Below are 17,495 nucleotides of genomic sequence, written 5' to 3'. Positions count from 1 at the left end.
AACTCGAGAAGCGTCGTTGACTGGGAGGAGTGGCGTCCTATTGTAATCCAGCGTCTTGGAAGTCGGAATTCGAGGATGGTGTGAGGGTGGAGACTCTGATGATCATCACGCTGTGGAGATTTAACGTCCGCTCGAAGTTTACCGTCAATATGGTGCGCTCGGGGGAGCTCGAAGTGAACCAGGTTTCTTAACGAGGTACGTAGCGGCTTAGGGCAGAAATGCAGCAAGCAAAAGTACCCGCGGAAAACCGTCGTAGGGTTGCGTTTAAGAGCAGGGTTTGATTATCAGACCACCCAAGAAAGTCAAACTCGATTCTTTTCGCTTTTGTTTAAACTAAGATGAAAAAGAGTTGCTATGAAAAAGAAAAAAACGGGAATATTTTTTGAAAACAAAACTTTTTTTTAAAAATTCCATTATCGCCGACGATAAATAATGTTGGTGACAGTGACCAATTGTCATCTTTATCAATGCCAGACGAACGTCGGTAAATAGTTTAATTTTTGGATTTCGAATTACATAACTTCCGTTTTTTTTTCAAGGTCACGAATATATCCTTAATCAGATCGGCCGAACGTTTCTTAAGTTCAAATTAAAGGAACGCCTTTCAAGCTGCGGCTCTACCCCGGACCGTTAAATGATTTGTTTAAGGTTATCCAGACTAAGCAAATTGAGCGTTTCTCAAAGCGGAAAAGACGTTACATTGCCGTTAGTTATAAAACTGACAACGAATAAAAAATCGCTACATTTACCCGCCCGAACTGGGGCTCGAACCCAGGACCGTTAGGTTAAAAGCCTAACGCTCTACCGACTGAGTTATCCTGGCTCTGCCGTATTCTATCGTCATGAAAAATGTGGTAATGGACGAGACATTTATTCTCTCCAGTTAATATAACATTTTAACCATATTTCGTTAGGGACGTTCTAACGATTGAAAGGTCGCAACTCGAGAAGCGTCGTTGACTGGGAGGAGTGGCGTCCTCTTGTAATCCAGCGTCTTGGAAGTCGGAATTCGAGGATGGTGTGAGGGTGGAGACTCTGATGATCATCACGCTGTGGAGATTTAACGTCCGCTCGAAGTTTACCGTCAATATGGTGCGCTCGGGGGAGCTCGAAGTGAACCAGGTTTCTTAACGAGGTACGTAGCGGCTTAGGGCAGAAATGCAGCAAGCAAAAGTACCCGCGGAAAACCGTCGTAGGGTTGCGTTTAAGAGCAGGGTTTGATTATCAGACCACCCAAGAAAGTCAAACTCGATTCTTTTCGCTTTTGTTTAAACTAAGATGAAAAAGAGTTGCTATGAAAAAGAAAAAAACGGGAATATTTTTTGAAAACAAAACTTTTTTTTAAAAATTCCATTATCGCCGACGATAAATAATGTTGGTGACAGTGACCAATTGTCATCTTTATCAATGCCAGACGAACGTCGGTAAATAGTTTAATTTTTGGATTTCGAATTACATAACTTCCGTTTTTTTTTCAAGGTCACGAATATATCCTTAATCAGATCGGCCGAACGTTTCTTAAGTTCAAATTAAAGGAACGCCTTTCAAGCTGCGGCTCTACCCTGGACCGTTAAATGATTTGTTTAAGGTTATCCAGACTAAGCAAATTGAGCGTTTCTCAAAGCGGAAAAGACGTTACATTGCCGTTAGTTATAAAACTGACAACGAATAAAAAATCGCTACATTTACCCGCCCGAACTGGGGCTCGAACCCAGGACCGTTAGGTTAAAAGCCTAACGCTCTACCGACTGAGTTATCCTGGCTCTGCCGTATTCTATCGTCATGAAAAATGTGGTAATGGACGAGACATTTATTCTCTCCAGTTAATATAACATTTTAACCATATTTCGTTAGGGACGTTCTAACGATTGAAAGGTCGCAACTCGAGAAGCGTCGTTGACTGGGAGGAGTGGCGTCCTCTTGTAATCCAGCGTCTTGGAAGTCGGAATTCGAGGATGGTGTGAGGGTGGAGACTCTGATGATCATCACGCTGTGGAGATTTAACGTCCGCTCGAAGTTTACCGTCAATATGGTGCGCTCGGGGGAGCTCGAAGTGAACCAGGTTTCTTAACGAGGTACGTAGCGGCTTAGGGCAGAAATGCAGCAAGCAAAAGTACCCGCGGAAAACCGTCGTAGGGTTGCGTTTAAGAGCAGGGTTTGATTATCAGACCACCCAAGAAAGTCAAACTCGATTCTTTTGGCTTTTGTTTAAACTAAGATGAAAAAGAGTTGCTATGAAAAAGAAAAAAACGGGAATATTTTTTGAAAACAAAACTTTTTTTTAAAAATTCCATTATCGCCGACGATAAATAATGTTGGTGACAGTGACCAATTGTCATCTCTATCAATGCCAGACGAACGTCGGTAAATAGTTTAATTTTTGGATTTCGATTACATAACTTCCGTTTTTTTTTCAAGGTCACGAATATATCCTTAATCAGATCGGCCGAACGTTTCTTAAGTTCAAATTAAAGGAACGCCTTTCAAGCTGCGGCTCTACCCCGGACCGTTAAATGATTTGTTTAAGGTTATCCAGACTAAGCAAATTGAGCGTTTCTCAAAGCGGAAAAGACGTTACATTGCCGTTAGTTATAAAACTGACAACGAATAAAAAATCGCTACATTTACCCGCCCGAACTGGGGCTCGACCCCAGGACCGTTAGGTTAAAAGCCTATCGCTCTACCGACTGAGTTATCCTGGCTCTGCCGTATTCTATCGTCATGAAAAATGTGGTAATGGACGAGACATTTATTCTCTCCAGTTAATATAACATTTTAACCATATTTCGTTAGGGACGTTCTAACGATTGAAAGGTCGCAACTCGAGAAGCGTCGTTGACTGGGAGGAGTGGCGTCCTCTTGTAATCCAGCGTCTTGGAAGTCGGAATTCGAGGATGGTGTGAGGGTGGAGACTCTGATGATCATCACGCTGTGGAGATTTAACGTCCGCTCGAAGTTTACCGTCAATATGGTGCGCTCGGGGGAGCTCGAAGTGAACCAGGTTTCTTAACGAGGTACGTAGCGGCTTAGGGCAGAAATGCAGCAAGCAAAAGTACATGCGGAAAACCGTCGTAGGGTTGCGTTTAAGAGCAGGGTTTGATTATCAGACCACCCAAGAAAGTCAAACTCGATTCTTTTGGCTTTTGTTTAAACTAAGATGAAAAAGAGTTGCTATGAAAAAGAAAAAAACGGGAATATTTTTTGAAAACAAAACTTTTTTTTAAAAATTCCATTATCGCCGACGATAAATAATGTTGGTGACAGTGACCAATTGTCATCTTTATCAATGCCAGACGAACGTCGGTAAATAGTTTAATTTTTGGATTTCGAATTACATAACTTCCGTTTTTTTTTCAAGGTCACGAATATATCCTTAATCAGATCGGCCGAACGTTTCTTAAGTTCAAATTAAAGGAACGGCTTTCAAGCTGCGGCTCTACCCCGGACCGTTAAATGATTTGTTTAAGGTTATCCAGACTAAGCAAATTGAGCGTTTCTCAAAGCGGAAAAGACGTTACATTGCCGTTAGTTATAAAACTGGCAACGAATAAAAAATCGCTACATTTACCCGCCCGAACTGGGGCTCGAACCCAGGACCGTTAGGTTAAAAGCCTAACGCTCTACCGACTGAGTTATCCTGGCTCTGCCGTATTCTATCGTCATGAAAAATGTGGTAATGGACGAGACATTTATTCTCTCCAGTTAATATAACATTTTAACCATATTTCGTTAGGGACGTTCTAACGATTGAAAGGTCGCAACTCGAGAAGCGTCGTTGACTGGGAGGAGTGGCGTCCTCTTGTAATCCAGCGTCTTGGAAGTCGGAATTCGAGGATGGTGTGAGGGTGGAGACTCTGATGATCATCACGCTGTGGAGATTTAACGTCCGCTCGAAGTTTACCGTCAATATGGTGCGCTCGGGGGAGCTCGAAGTGAACCAGGTTTCTTAACGAGGTACGTAGCGGCTTAGGGCAGAAATGCAGCAAGCAAAAGTACCCGCGGAAAACCGTCGTAGGGTTGCGTTTAAGAGCAGGGTTTGATTATCAGACCACCCAAGAAAGTCAAACTCGATTCTTTTGGCTTTTGTTTAAACTAAGATGAAAAAGAGTTGCTATGAAAAAGAAAAAAACGGGAATATTTTTTGAAAACAAAACTTTTTTTTAAAAATTCCATTATCGCCGACGATAAATAATGTTGGTGACAGTGACCAATTGTCATCTCTATCAATGCCAGACGAACGTCGGTAAATAGTTTAATTTTTGGATTTCGAATTACATAACTTCCGTTTTTTTTTCAAGGTCACGAATATATCCTTAATCAGATCGGCCGAACGTTTCTTAAGTTCAAATTAAAGGAACGGCTTTCAAGCTGCGGCTCTACCCCGGACCGTTAAATGATTTGTTTAAGGTTATCCAGACTAAGCAAATTGAGCGTTTCTCAAAGCGGAAAAGACGTTACATTGCCGTTAGTTATAAAACTGACAACGAATAAAAAATCGCTACATTTACCCGCCCGAACTGGGGCTCGAACCCAGGACCTTTAGGTTAAAAGCCTAACGCTCTACCGACTGAGTTATCCTGGCTCTGCCGTAGTCTATCGTCATGAAAAATGTGGTAATGGACGAGACATTTATTCTCTCCAGTTAATATAACATTTTAACCATATTTCGTTAGGGACGTTCTAACGATTGAAAGGTCGCAACTCGAGAAGCGTCGTTGACTGGGAGGAGTGGCGTCCTCTTGTAATCCAGCGTCTTGGAAGTCGGAATTCGAGGATGGTGTGAGGGTGGAGACTCTGATGATCATCACGCTGTGGAGATTTAACGTCCGCTCGAAGTTTACCGTCAATATGGTGCGCTCGGGGGAGCTCGAAGTGAACCAGGTTTCTTAACGAGGTACGTAGCGGCTTAGGGCAGAAATTCAGCAAGCAAAAGTACCCGCGGAAAACCGTCGTAGGGTTGCGTTTAAGAGCAGGGTTTGATTATCAGACCACCCAAGAAAGTCAAACTCGATTCTTTTGGCTTTTGTTTAAACTAAGATGAAAAAGAGTTGCTATGAAAAAGAAAAAAACGGGAATATTTTTTGAAAACAAAACTTTTTTTTAAAAATTCCATTATCGCCGACGATAAATAATGTTGGTGACAGTGACCAATTGTCATCTCTATCAATGCCAGACGAACGTCGGTAAATAGTTTAATTTTTGGATTTCGAATTACATAACTTCCGTTTTTTTTTCAAGGTCACGAATATATCCTTAATCAGATCGGCCGAACGTTTCTTAAGTTCAAATTAAAGGAACGGCTTTCAAGCTGCGGCTCTACCCCGGACCGTTTAATGATTTGTTTAAGGTTATCCAGACTAAGCAAATTGAGCGTTTCTCAAAGCGGAAAAGACGTTACATTGCCGTTAGTTATAAAACTGACAACGAATAAAAAATCGCTACATTTACCCGCCCGAACTGGGGCTCGAACCCAGGACCGTTAGGTTAAAAGCCTAACGCTCTACCGACTGAGTTATCCTGGCTCTGCCGTATTCTATCGTCATGAAAAATGTGGTAATGGACGAGACATTTATTCTCTCCAGTTAATATAACATTTTAACCATATTTCGTTAGGGACGTTCTAACGATTGAAAGGTCGCAACTCGAGAAGCGTCGTTGACTGGGAGGAGTGGCGTCCTCTTGTAATCCAGCGTCTTGGAAGTCGGAATTCGAGGATGGTGTGAGGGTGGAGACTCTGATGATCATCACGCTGTGGAGATTTAACGTCCGCTCGAAGTTTACCGTCAATATGGTGCGCTCGGGGGAGCTCGAAGTGAACCAGGTTTCTTAACGAGATACGTAGCGGCTTAGGGCAGAAATGCAGCAAGCAAAAGTACCCGCGGAAAACCGTCGTAGGGTTGCGTTTAAGAGCAGGGTTTGATTATCAGACCACCCAAGAAAGTCAAACTCGATTCTTTTGGCTTTTGTTTAAACTAAGATGAAAAAGAGTTGCTATGAAAAAGAAAAAAAACGGGAATATTTTTTGAAAACAAAACTTTTTTTTAAAAATTCCATTATCGCCGACGATAAATAATGTTGGTGACAGTGACCAATTGTCATCTCTATCAATGCCAGACGAACGTCGGTAAATAGTTTAATTTTTGGATTTCGAATTACATAACTTCCGTTTTTTTTTCAAGGTCACGAATATATCCTTAATCAGATCGGCCGAACGTTTCTTAAGTTCAAATTAAAGGAACGGCTTTCAAGCTGCGGCTCTACCCCGGACCGTTAAATGATTTGTTTAAGGTTATCCAGACTAAGCAAATTGAGCGTTTCTCAAAGCGGAAAAGACGTTACATTGCCGTTAGTTATAAAACTGACAACGAATAAAAAATCGCTACATTTACCCGCCCGAACTGGGGCTCGAACCCAGGACCGTTAGGTTAAAAGCCTAACGCTCTACCGACTGAGTTATCCTGGCTCTGCCGTATTCTATCGTCATGAAAAATGTGGTAATGGACGAGACATTTATTCTCTCCAGTTAATATAACATTTTAACCATATTTCGTTAGGGACGTTCTAACGATTGAAAGGTCGCAACTCGAGAAGCGTCGTTGACTGGGAGGAGTGGCGTCCTCTTGTAATCCAGCGTCTTGGAAGTCGGAATTCGAGGATGGTGTGAGGGTGGAGACTCTGATGATCATCACGCTGTGGAGATTTAACGTCCGCTCGAAGTTTACCGTCAATATGGTGCGCTCGGGGGAGCTCGAAGTGAACCAGGTTTCTTAACGAGGTACGTAGCGGCTTAGGGCAGAAATGCAACAAGCAAAAGTACCCGCGGAAAACCGTCGTAGGTATGCGTTTAAGAGCAGGGTTTGATTATCAGACCACCCAAGAAAGTTAAACTCGATTCTTTTGGCTTTTGTTTAAACTAAGATGAAAAAGAGTTGCTATGAAAAAGAAAAAAACGGGAATATTTTTTGAAAACAAAACTTTTTTTTAAAAATTCCATTATCGCCGACGATAAATAATGTTGGTGACAGTGACCAATTGTCATCTCTATCAATGCCAGACGAACGTCGGTAAATAGTTTAATTTTTGGATTTCGAATTACATAACTTCCGTTTTTTTTCAAGGTCACGAATAAATCCTTAATCAGATCGGCCGAACGTTTCTTAAGATCAAATTAAAGGAACGACTTTCAAGCTGCGGCTCTACCCCGGACCGTTAAATGATTTGTTTAAGGTTATCCAGACTAAGCAAATTGAGCGTTTCTCAAAGCGGAAAAGACGTTACATTGCCGTTAGTTATAAAACTGACAACGAATAAAAAATCGCTACATTTACCCGCCCGAACTGGGGCTCGAACCCAGGACCGTTAGGTTTAAAGCCTAACGCTCTACCGACTGAGTTATCCTGGCTCTGCCGTATTCTATCGTCATGAAAAATGTGGTAATGGACGAGACATTTATTCTCTCCAGTTAATATAACATTTTAACCATATTTCGTTAGGGACGTTCTAACGATTGAAAGGTCGCAACTCGAGAAGCGTCGTTGACTGGGAGGAGTGGCGTCCTCTTGTAATCCAGCGTCTTGGAAGTCGGAATTCGAGGATGGTGTGAGGGTGGAGACTCTGATGATCATCACGCTGTGGAGATTTAACGTCCGCACGAAGTTTACCGTCAATATGGTGCGCTCGGGGGAGCTCGAAGTGAACCAGGTTTCTTAACGAGGTACGTAGCGGCTTAGGGCAGAAATGCAGCAAGCAAAAGTACCCGCGGAAAACCGTCGTAGGGTTGCGTTTAAGAGCAGGGTCTGATTATCAGACCACCCAAGAAAGTCAAACTCGATTCTTTTGGCTTTTGTTTAAACTAACATGAAAAAGAGTTGCTATGAAAAAGAAAAAAACGGGAATATTTTTTGAAAACAAAACTTTTTTTAAAAAATTCCATTATCGCCGACGATAAATAATGTTGGTGACAGTGACCAATTGTCATCTCTATCAATGCCAGACGAACGTCGGTAAATAGTTTAATTTTTGGATTTCGAATTACATAACTTCCGTTTTTTTTTCAAGGTCACGAATAAATCCTTAATCAGATCGGCCGAACGTTTCTTAAGATCAAATTAAAGGAACGACTTTCAAGCTGCGGCTCTACCCCGGACCGTTAAATGATTTTTTTAAGGTTCTCCAGACTAAGCAAATTGAGCGTTTCTCAAAGCGGAAAAGCCGTTACATTGCCGCTAGTTATAAAACTGACAACGAATAAAAAATCGCTTCATTAACCCGCCCGAACTGGGGCTCGAACCCAGGACCATTAGGTTAAAAGCCTAACGCTCTACCGACTGAGCTATCCGGGCTCTGCCGTATTTTATCTTCATGAAAAATGTGGTAATGGACGGGACATTTATTCTCTCCAGTTAATATAACATTTTAACCATATTTCGTTAGGGACGTTCTAACGATTGAAAGGTCGCAACTCGAGAAGCGTCGTTGACTGGGAGGAGTGGCGTCCTCTTGTAATCCAGCGTCTTGGAAGTCGGAATTCGAGGATGGTGTGAGGGTGGAGACTCTGATGATCATCACGCTGTGGAGATTTAACGTCCGCACGAAGTTTACCGTCAATATGGTGCGCTTGGGGGAGCTCGAAGTGAACCAGGTTTCTTAACGAGGTACTTAGCGGCTTAGGGCAGAAATGCAGCAAGCAAAAGTACCCGCGGAAAACCGTCGTAGGGTTGCGTTTAAGAGCAGGGTCTGATTATCAGACCACCCAAGAAAGTCAAACTCGATTGTTTTGGCTTTTGTTTAAACTAACATGAAAAAGAGTTGCTATGAAAAAGAAAAAAACGGGAATATTTTTTGAAAACAAAACTTTTTTTTAAAAATTCCATTATCGCCGACGATAAATAATGTTGGTGACAGTGACCAATTGTCATCTCTATCAATGCCAGACGAACGTCGGTAAATAGTTTAATTTTTGGATTTCGAATTACATAACTTCCGTTTTTTTTTCAAGGTCACGAATAAATCCTTAATCAGATCGGCCGAACGTTTCTTAAGATCAAATTAAAGGAACGACTTTCAAGCTGCGGCTCTACCCCGGACCGTTAAATGATTTTTTTAAGGTTCTCCAGACTAAGCAAATTGAGCGTTTCTCAAAGCGGAAAAGCCGTTACATTGCCGCTAGTTATAAAACTGACAACGAATAAAAAATCGCTTCATTAACCCGCCCGAACTGGGGCTCGAACCCAGGACCATTAGGTTAAAAGCCTAACGCTCTACCGACTGAGCTATCCGGGCTCTGCCGTATTTTATCTTCATGAAAAATGTGGTAATGGACGGGACATTTATTCTCTCCAGTTAATATAACATTTTAACCATATTTCGTTAGGGACGTTCTAACGATTGAAAGGTCGCAACTCGAGAAGCGTCGTTGACTGGGAGGAGTGGCGTCCTCTTGTAATCCAGCGTCTTGGAAGTCGGAATTCGAGGATGGTGTGAGGGTGGAGACTCTGATGATCATCACGCTGTGGAGATTTAACGTCCGCACGAAGTTTACCGTCAATATGGTGCGCTTGGTGGAGCTCGAAGTGAACCAGGTTTCTTAACGAGGTACTTAGCGGCTTAGGGCAGAAATGCAGCAAGCAAAAGTACCCGCGGAAAACCGTCGTAGGGTTGCGTTTAAGAGCAGGGTCTGATTATCAGACCACCCAAGAAAGTCAAACTCGATTCTTTTGGCTTTTGTTTAAACTAACATGAAAAAGAGTTGCTATGAAAAAGAAAAAAACGGGAATATTTTTTGAAAACAAAACTTTTTTTTAAAAATTCCATTATCGCCGACGATAAATAATGTTGGTGACAGTGACCAATTGTCATCTCTATCAATGCCAGACGAACGTCGGTAAATAGTTTAATTTTTGGATTTCGAATTACATAACTTCCGTTTTTTTTCAAGGTCACGAATAAATCCTTAATCAGACCGGCCGAACGTTTCTTAAGATCAAATTAAAGGAACGGCTTTCAAGCTGCGGCTCTACCCCGGACCGTTAAATGATTTGTTTAAGGTTATCCAGACTAAGCAAATTGAGCGTTTCTCAAAGCGGAAAAGACGTTACATTGCCGTTAGTTATAAAACTGACAACGAATAAAAAATCGCTACATTTACCCGCCCGAACTGGGGCTCGAACCCAGGACCGTTAGGTTAAAAGCCTAACGCTCTACCGACTGAGTTATCCTGGCTCTGCCGTATTCTATCGTCATGAAAAATGTGGTAATGGACGAGACATTTATTCTCTCCAGTTAATATAACATTTTAACCATATTTCGTTAGGGACGTTCTAACGATTGAAAGGTCGCAACTCGAGAAGCGTCGTTGACTGGGAGGAGTGGCGTCCTCTTGTAATCCAGCGTCTTGGAAGTCGGAATTCGAGGATGGTGTGAGGGTGGAGACTCTGATGATCATCACGCTGTGGAGATTTAACGTCCGCTCGAAGTTTACCGTCAATATGGTGCGCTCGGGGGAGCTCGAAGTGAACCAGGTTTCTTAACGAGGTACGTAGCGGCTTAGGGCAAAAATGCAACAAGCAAAAGTACCCGCGGAAAACCGTCGTAGGTATGCGTTTAAGAGCAGGGTTTGATTATCAGACCACCCAAGAAAGTTAAACTCGATTCTTTTGGCTTTTGTTTAAACTAAGATGAAAAAGAGTTGCTATGAAAAAGAAAAAAACGGGAATATTTTTTGAAAACAAAACTTTTTTTTAAAAATTCCATTATCGCCGACGATAAATAATGTTGGTGACAGTGACCAATTGTCATCTCTATCAATGCCAGACGAACGTCGGTAAATAGTTTAATTTTTGGATTTCGAATTACATAACTTCCGTTTTTTTTTCAAGGTCACGAATATATCCTTAATCAGATCGGCCGAACGTTTCTTAAGTTCAAATTAAAGGAACGGCTTTCAAGCTGCGGCTCTACCCCGGACCGTTAAATGATTTGTTTAAGGTTCTCCAGACTAAGCAAATTGAGCGTTTCTCAAAGCGGAAAAGACGTTACATTGCCGTTAGTTATAAAACTGACAACGAATAAAAAATCGCTACATTTACCCGCCCGAACTGGGGCTCGAACCCAGGACCGTTAGGTTAAAAGCCTAACGCTCTACCGACTGAGTTATCCTGGCTCTGCCGTATTCTATCGTCATGAAAAATGTGGTAATGGACGAGACATTTATTCTCTCCAGTTAATATAACATTTTAACCATATTTCGTTAGGGACGTTCTAACGATTGAAAGGTCGCAACTCGAGAAGCGTCGTTGACTGGGAGGAGTGGCGTCCTCTTGTAATCCAGCGTCTTGGAAGTCGGAATTCCAGGATGGTGTGAGGGTGGAGACTCTGATGATCATCACGCTGTGGAGATTTAACGTCCGCTCGAAGTTTACCGTCAATATGGTGCGCTCGGGGGAGCTCGAAGTGAACCAGGTTTCTTAACGAGGTACGTAGCGGCTTAGGGCAGAAATGCAACAAGCAAAAGTACCCGCGGAAAACCGTCGTAGGTATGCGTTTAAGAGCAGGGTTTGATTATCAGACCACCCAAGAAAGTTAAACTCGATTCTTTTGGCTTTTGTTTAAACTAAGATGAAAAAGAGTTGCTATGAAAAAGAAAAAAACGGGAATATTTTTTGAAAACAAAACTTTTTTTTAAAAATTCCATTATCGCCGACGATAAATAATGTTGGTGACAGTGACCAATTGTCATCTCTATCAATGCCAGACGAACGTCGGTAAATAGTTTAATTTTTGGATTTCGAATTACATAACTTCCGTTTTTTTTCAAGGTCACGAATAAATCCTTAATCAGATCGGCCGAACGTTTCTTAAGATCAAATTAAAGGAACGACTTTCAAGCTGCGGCTCTACCCCGGACCGTTAAATGATTTGTTTAAGGTTATCCAGACTAAGCAAATTGAGCGTTTCTCAAAGCGGAAAAGACGTTACATTGCCGTTAGTTATAAAACTGACAACGAATATAAAATCGCTACATTTACCCGCCCGAACTGGGGCTCGAACCCAGGACCGTTAGGTTTAAAGCCTAACGCTCTACCGACTGAGTTATCCTGGCTCTGCCGTATTCTATCGTCATGAAAAATGTGGTAATGGACGAGACATTTATTCTCTCCAGTTAATATAACATTTTAACCATATTTCGTTAGGGACGTTCTAACGATTGAAAGGTCGCAACTCGAGAAGCGTCGTTGACTGGGAGGAGTGGCGTCCTCTTGTAATCCAGCGTCTTGGAAGTCGGAATTCGAGGATGGTGTGAGGGTGGAGACTCTGATGATCATCACGCTGTGGAGATTTAACGTCCGCACGAAGTTTACCGTCAATATGGTGCGCTCGGGGGAGCTCGAAGTGAACCAGGTTTCTTAACGAGGTACGTAGCGGCTTAGGGCAGAAATGCAGCAAGCAAAAGTACCCGCGGAAAACCGTCGTAGGGTTGCGTTTAAGAGCAGGGTCTGATTATCAGACCACCCAAGAAAGTCAAACTCGATTCTTTTGGCTTTTGTTTAAACTAACATGAAAAAGAGTTGCTATGAAAAAGAAAAAAACGGGAATATTTTTTGAAAACAAAACTTTTTTTAAAAAATTCCATTATCGCCGACGATAAATAATGTTGGTGACAGTGACCAATTGTCATCTCTATCAATGCCAGACGAACGTCGGTAAATAGTTTAATTTTTGGATTTCGAATCACATAACTTCCGTTTTTTTTTCAAGGTCACGAATAAATCCTTAATCAGATCGGCCGAACGTTTCTTAAGATCAAATTAAAGGAACGACTTTCAAGCTGCGGCTCTACCCCGGACCGTTAAATGATTTTTTTAAGGTTCTCCAGACTAAGCAAATTGAGCGTTTCTCAAAGCGGAAATGCCGTTACATTGCCGCTAGTTATAAAACTGACAACGAATAAAAAATCGCTACATTTACCCGCCCGAACTGGGGCTCGAACCCAGGACCGTTAGGTTAAAAGCCTAACGCTCTACCGACTGAGCTATCCGGGCTCTGCCGTATTGTATCTTCATGAAAAATGTAATAATGGACGGGACATTTATTCTCTCCAGTTAATATAACATTTTAACCATATTTCGTTAGGGACGTTCTAACGATTGAAAGGTCGCAACTCGAGAAGCGTCGTTGACTGGGAGGAGTGGCGTCCTCTTGTAATCCAGCGTCTTGGAAGTCGGAATTCGAGGATGGTGTGAGGGTGGAGACTCTGATGATCATCACGCTGTGGAGATTTAACGTCCGCACGAAGTTTACCGTCAATATGGTGCGCTTGGGGGAGCTCGAAGTGAACCAGGTTTCTTAACGAGGTACTTAGCGGCTTAGGGCAGAAATGCAGCAAGCAAAAGTACCCGCGGAAAACCGTCGTAGGGTTGCGTTTAAGAGCAGGGTCTGATTATCAGACCACCCAAGAAAGTCAAACTCGATTCTTTTGGCTTTTGTTTAAACTAACATGAAAAAGAGTTGCTATGAAAAAGAAAAAAACGGGAATATTTTTTGAAAACAAAACTTTTTTTTAAAAATTCCATTATCGCCGACGATAAATAATGTTGGTGACAGTGACCAATTGTCATCTCTATCAATGCCAGACGAACGTCGGTAAATAGTTTAATTTTTGGATTTCGAATTACATAAGTTCCGTTTTTTTCCAAGGTCACGAATAAATCCTTAATCAGATCGGCCGAACGTTTCTTAAGTTCAAATTAAAGGAACGACTTTCAAGCTGCGGCTCTACCCCGGACCGTTAAATGATTTGTTTAAGGTTCTCCAGACTAAGCAAATTTAGCGTTTCTCAAAGCGGAAAAGACGTTACATTGCCGTTAGTTATAAAACCGGCAACGAATAAAAAATCGCTACATTTACCCGCCCGAACTGGGGCTCGAACCCAGGACCGTTAGGTTAAAAGCCTAACGCTCTACCGACTGAGCTATCCGGGCTCTGCCGTATTCTATCTTCATGAAAAATGTGGTAATGGACGGGACATTTATTCTCTCCAGTTAATATAACATTTTAACCATATTTCGTTAGGGACGTTCTAACGATTGAAAGGTCGCAACTCGAGAAGCGTCGTTGACTGGGAGGAGTGGCGTCCTCTTGTAATCCAGCATCTTGGAAGTCGGAATTCGAGGATGGTATGAGGGTGGAGACTCTGATGATCATCACGCTGTGGAGATTAAACGTCCGCACGAAGTTTACCGTCAATATGGTGCGCTCGGGGGAGCTCGGAGTGAACCAGGTTTCTTAACGAGGTACGTAGCGGCTTAGGGCAGAAATGCAGCAAGCAAAAGTACCCGCGGAAAACCGTCGTAGGGTTGCGTTTAAGAGCAGGGTCTGATTATCAGACACCCAAGAAAGTCAAACTCGATTCTTTTGGCTTTTGTTTAAACTAACATGAAAAAGAGTTGCTATGAAAAAGAAAAAAACGGGAATATTTTTTGAAAACAAAACTTTTTTTTAAAAATTCCATTATCGCCGACGATAAATAATGTTGGTGACAGTGACCAATTGTCATCTCTATCAATGCCAGACGAACGTCGGTAAATAGTTTAATTTTTGGATTTCGAATTACATAAGTTCCGTTTTTTTCCAAGGTCACGAATAAATCCTTAATCAGATCGGCCGAACGTTTCTTAAGTTCAAATTAAAGGAATGACTTTCAAGCTGCGGCTCTACCTCGGACCGTTAAATGATTTGTTTAAGGTTCTCCAGACTAAGCAAATTTAGCGTTTCTCAAAGCGGAAAAGACGTTACATTAACGTTAGTTATAAAACCGGCAACGAATAAAAAATCGCTACATTTACCCGCCCGAACTGGGGCTCGAACCCAGGACCGTTAGGTTAAAAGCTTAACGCTCTACCGACTGAGCTATCCGGGCTCTGCCGTATTCTATCTTCATGAAAAATGTGGTAATGGACGGGACATTTATTCTCTCCAGTTAATATAACATTTTAACCATATTTCGTTAGGGACGTTCTAACGATTGAAAGGTCGCAACTCGAGAAGCGTCGTTGACTGGGAGGAGTGGCGTCCTCTTGTAATCCAGCATCTTGGAAGTCGGAATTCGAGGATGGTATGAGGGTGGAGACTCTGATGATCATCACGCTGTGGAGATTAAACGTCCGCACGAAGTTTACCGTCAATATGGTGCGCTCGGGGGAGCTCGGAGTGAACCAGGTTTCTTAACGAGGTACGTAGCGGCTTAGGGCAGAAATGCAGCAAGCAAAAGTACCCGCGGAAAACCGTCGTAGGGTTGCGTTTAAGAGCAGGGTCTGATTATCAGACACCCAAGAAAGTCAAACTCGATTCTTTTGGCTTTTGTTTAAACTAACATGAAAAAGAGTTGCTATGAAAAAGAAAAAAACGGGAATATTTTTTGAAAACAAAACTTTTTTTTAAAAATTCCATTATCGCCGACGATAAATAATGTTGGTGACAGTGACCAATTGTCATCTCTATCAATGCCAGACGAACGTCGGTAAATAGTTTAATTTTTGGATTTCGAATTACATAAGTTCCGTTTTTTTCCAAGGTCACGAATAAATCCTTAATCAGATCGGCCGAACGTTTCTTAAGTTCAAATTAAAGGAATGACTTTCAAGCTGCGGCTCTACCTCGGACCGTTAAATGATTTGTTTAAGGTTCTCCAGACTAAGCAAATTTAGCGTTTCTCAAAGCGGAAAAGACGTTACATTAACGTTAGTTATAAAACCGGCAACGAATAAAAAATCGCTACATTTACCCGCCCGAACTGGGGCTCGAACCCAGGACCGTTAGGTTAAAAGCTTAACGCTCTACCGACTGAGCTATCCGGGCTCTGCCGTATTCTATCTTCATGAAAAATGTGGTAATGGACGGGACATTTATTCTCTCCAGTTAATATAACATTTTAACCATATTTCGTTAGGGACGTTCTAACGATTGAAAGGTCGCAACTCGAGAAGCGTCGTTGACTGGGAGGAGTGGCGTCCTCTTGTAATCCAGCGTCTTGGAAGTCGGAATTCGAGGATGGTAGGAGGGTGGAGACTCTGATGATCATCACGCTGTGGAGATTTAACGTCCGCACGAAGTTTACCGTCAATATGGTGCGCTCGGGGGAACTCGAAGTGAACCAGGTTTCTTAACGAGGTACGTAGCGGCTTAGGGCAGAAATGCAGCAAGCAAAAGTACCCGCGGAAAACCGTCGTAGGGTTGCGTTTAAGAGCAGGGTCTGATTATCAGACCACCCAAGAAAGTCAAACTCGATTCTTTTGGCTTTTGTTTAAACTAACATGAAAAAGAGTTGCTATGAAAAAGAAAAAAACGGGAATATTTTTTGAAAACAAAACTTTTTTTTAAAAATTCCATTATCGCCGACGATAAATATTGTTGGTGACAGTGACCAATTGTCATCTCTATCAATGCCAGACGAACGTCGGTAAATAGTTTAATTTTTGGATTTCGAATTACATAACTTCCGTTTTTTTCCAAGGTCACGAATAAATCCTTAATCAGACCGGCCGAACGTTTCTTAAGATCAAATTAAAGGAACGACTTTCAAGCTGCGGCTCTACCCCGGACCGTTAAATGATTTGTTTAAGGTTCTCCAGACTAAACAAATTGAGCGTTTCTCAAAGCGGAAAAGCCGTTACATTGCCGTTAGTTATAAAACTGACAACGAATAAAAAATTGCTACATTTACCCGCCCGAACTGGGGCTCGAACCCAGGACCGTTAGGTTAAAAGCCTAACGCTCTACCGACTGAGCTATCCGGGCTCTGCCGTATTCTATCTTCATGAAAAATGTGGTAATGGACGGGACATTTATTCTCTCCAGTTAATATAACATTTTAACCATATTTCGTTAGGGACGTTCTAACGATTGAAAGGTCGCAACTCGAGAAGCGTGGTTGACTGGGAGGAGTGGCGTCCTCTTGTAATCCAGCGTCTTGGAAGTCGGAATTCGAGGATGGTGTGAGGGTGGAGACTCTGATGATCATCACGCTGTGGAGATTTAACGTCCGCACGAAGTTTACCGTCAATATGGTGCGCTCGGGGGAGCTCGAAGTGAACCAGGTTTCTTAACGAGGTACGTAGCGGCTTAGGGCAGAAATGCAGCAAGCAAAAGTACCCGCGGAAAACCGTCGTAGGGTTGCGTTTAAGAGCAGGGTCTGATTATCAGACCACCCAAGAAAGTCAAACTCGATTCTTTTGGCTTTTGTTTAAACTAACATGAAAAAGAGTTGCTATGAAAAAGAAAAAAACGGGAATATTTTTGGAAAACAAAACTTTTTTTTAAAAATTCCATTATCGCCGACGATAAATAATGTTGGTTACAATGACCAATTGTCATCTCTATCAATGCCAGACGAACGTCGGTAAATAGTTTAATTTTTGGATTTCGAATGACATAACTTCCGTTTTTTTTCAAGGTCACGAATAAATCCTTAATCAGATCGGCCGAACGTTTCTTAAGAT

General features: G+C 42.1%; 26 non-coding genes across 26 annotated transcripts; 19 read left to right on the top strand and 7 right to left on the bottom strand.

Annotated features, from left to right (window-relative positions):
- The first annotated feature begins 19 nt into the window (after positions 1-19).
- Positions 20-318, top strand: LOC149965266 (signal recognition particle RNA). The gene has a single exon (XR_016474742.1).
- A 641-nt stretch (positions 319-959) lies between these two features.
- On the top strand, positions 960-1,258 carry LOC149965265 (signal recognition particle RNA). Its single transcript, XR_016473622.1, has one exon.
- Positions 1,259-1,899: 641 nt separating this feature from the next.
- LOC149965264 (signal recognition particle RNA) lies at positions 1,900-2,198 on the top strand. The gene has a single exon (XR_016473621.1).
- A 640-nt stretch (positions 2,199-2,838) lies between these two features.
- On the top strand, positions 2,839-3,137 carry LOC149965263 (signal recognition particle RNA). The gene has a single exon (XR_016472938.1).
- A 641-nt stretch (positions 3,138-3,778) lies between these two features.
- LOC149965262 (signal recognition particle RNA) lies at positions 3,779-4,077 on the top strand. Its single transcript, XR_016473620.1, has one exon.
- A 641-nt stretch (positions 4,078-4,718) lies between these two features.
- On the top strand, positions 4,719-5,017 carry LOC149965261 (signal recognition particle RNA). Its single transcript, XR_016474181.1, has one exon.
- Positions 5,018-5,658: 641 nt separating this feature from the next.
- LOC149965260 (signal recognition particle RNA) lies at positions 5,659-5,957 on the top strand. Its single transcript, XR_016474133.1, has one exon.
- A 642-nt stretch (positions 5,958-6,599) lies between these two features.
- LOC149965259 (signal recognition particle RNA) lies at positions 6,600-6,898 on the top strand. The gene has a single exon (XR_016474808.1).
- Positions 6,899-7,538: 640 nt separating this feature from the next.
- Positions 7,539-7,837, top strand: LOC149965258 (signal recognition particle RNA). The gene has a single exon (XR_016473560.1).
- A 432-nt stretch (positions 7,838-8,269) lies between these two features.
- Positions 8,270-8,342, bottom strand: TRNAK-UUU (transfer RNA lysine (anticodon UUU)). The gene has a single exon. It is a non-coding gene; the product is annotated as a tRNA-Lys (tRNA).
- A 136-nt stretch (positions 8,343-8,478) lies between these two features.
- Positions 8,479-8,777, top strand: LOC149965256 (signal recognition particle RNA). The gene has a single exon (XR_016474129.1).
- Positions 8,778-9,209: 432 nt separating this feature from the next.
- On the bottom strand, positions 9,210-9,282 carry TRNAK-UUU (transfer RNA lysine (anticodon UUU)). Its single transcript has one exon. It is a non-coding gene; the product is annotated as a tRNA-Lys (tRNA).
- Positions 9,283-9,418: 136 nt separating this feature from the next.
- Positions 9,419-9,717, top strand: LOC149965254 (signal recognition particle RNA). Its single transcript, XR_016473969.1, has one exon.
- Positions 9,718-10,357: 640 nt separating this feature from the next.
- On the top strand, positions 10,358-10,656 carry LOC149965253 (signal recognition particle RNA). The gene has a single exon (XR_016473112.1).
- Positions 10,657-11,297: 641 nt separating this feature from the next.
- On the top strand, positions 11,298-11,596 carry LOC149965252 (signal recognition particle RNA). Its single transcript, XR_016473114.1, has one exon.
- Positions 11,597-12,236: 640 nt separating this feature from the next.
- On the top strand, positions 12,237-12,535 carry LOC149965251 (signal recognition particle RNA). Its single transcript, XR_016473559.1, has one exon.
- A 432-nt stretch (positions 12,536-12,967) lies between these two features.
- Positions 12,968-13,040, bottom strand: TRNAK-UUU (transfer RNA lysine (anticodon UUU)). The gene has a single exon. It is a non-coding gene; the product is annotated as a tRNA-Lys (tRNA).
- Positions 13,041-13,176: 136 nt separating this feature from the next.
- LOC149965249 (signal recognition particle RNA) lies at positions 13,177-13,475 on the top strand. The gene has a single exon (XR_016473580.1).
- Positions 13,476-13,906: 431 nt separating this feature from the next.
- Positions 13,907-13,979, bottom strand: TRNAK-UUU (transfer RNA lysine (anticodon UUU)). Its single transcript has one exon. It is a non-coding gene; the product is annotated as a tRNA-Lys (tRNA).
- A 136-nt stretch (positions 13,980-14,115) lies between these two features.
- LOC149965247 (signal recognition particle RNA) lies at positions 14,116-14,413 on the top strand. Its single transcript, XR_016473572.1, has one exon.
- Positions 14,414-14,844: 431 nt separating this feature from the next.
- TRNAK-UUU (transfer RNA lysine (anticodon UUU)) lies at positions 14,845-14,917 on the bottom strand. Its single transcript has one exon. It is a non-coding gene; the product is annotated as a tRNA-Lys (tRNA).
- Positions 14,918-15,053: 136 nt separating this feature from the next.
- Positions 15,054-15,351, top strand: LOC149965245 (signal recognition particle RNA). The gene has a single exon (XR_016473571.1).
- A 431-nt stretch (positions 15,352-15,782) lies between these two features.
- On the bottom strand, positions 15,783-15,855 carry TRNAK-UUU (transfer RNA lysine (anticodon UUU)). The gene has a single exon. It is a non-coding gene; the product is annotated as a tRNA-Lys (tRNA).
- Positions 15,856-15,991: 136 nt separating this feature from the next.
- LOC149965243 (signal recognition particle RNA) lies at positions 15,992-16,290 on the top strand. Its single transcript, XR_016473881.1, has one exon.
- Positions 16,291-16,721: 431 nt separating this feature from the next.
- TRNAK-UUU (transfer RNA lysine (anticodon UUU)) lies at positions 16,722-16,794 on the bottom strand. The gene has a single exon. It is a non-coding gene; the product is annotated as a tRNA-Lys (tRNA).
- Positions 16,795-16,930: 136 nt separating this feature from the next.
- Positions 16,931-17,229, top strand: LOC149965241 (signal recognition particle RNA). Its single transcript, XR_016473558.1, has one exon.
- Positions 17,230-17,495: the final 266 nt, after the last annotated feature.

The sequence above is a fragment of the Leiobunum rupestre genome, chromosome 1, assembly GCF_980474605.1.
Source record: "Leiobunum rupestre chromosome 1, qqLeiRupe1.1.hap1, whole genome shotgun sequence".
Taxonomy (NCBI): Eukaryota; Metazoa; Arthropoda; class Arachnida; order Opiliones; family Sclerosomatidae; genus Leiobunum; species Leiobunum rupestre.
The sequence above is the reverse complement of the archived record's forward strand: the minus strand, read 5'-3'. Positions and strand labels throughout refer to the sequence as shown.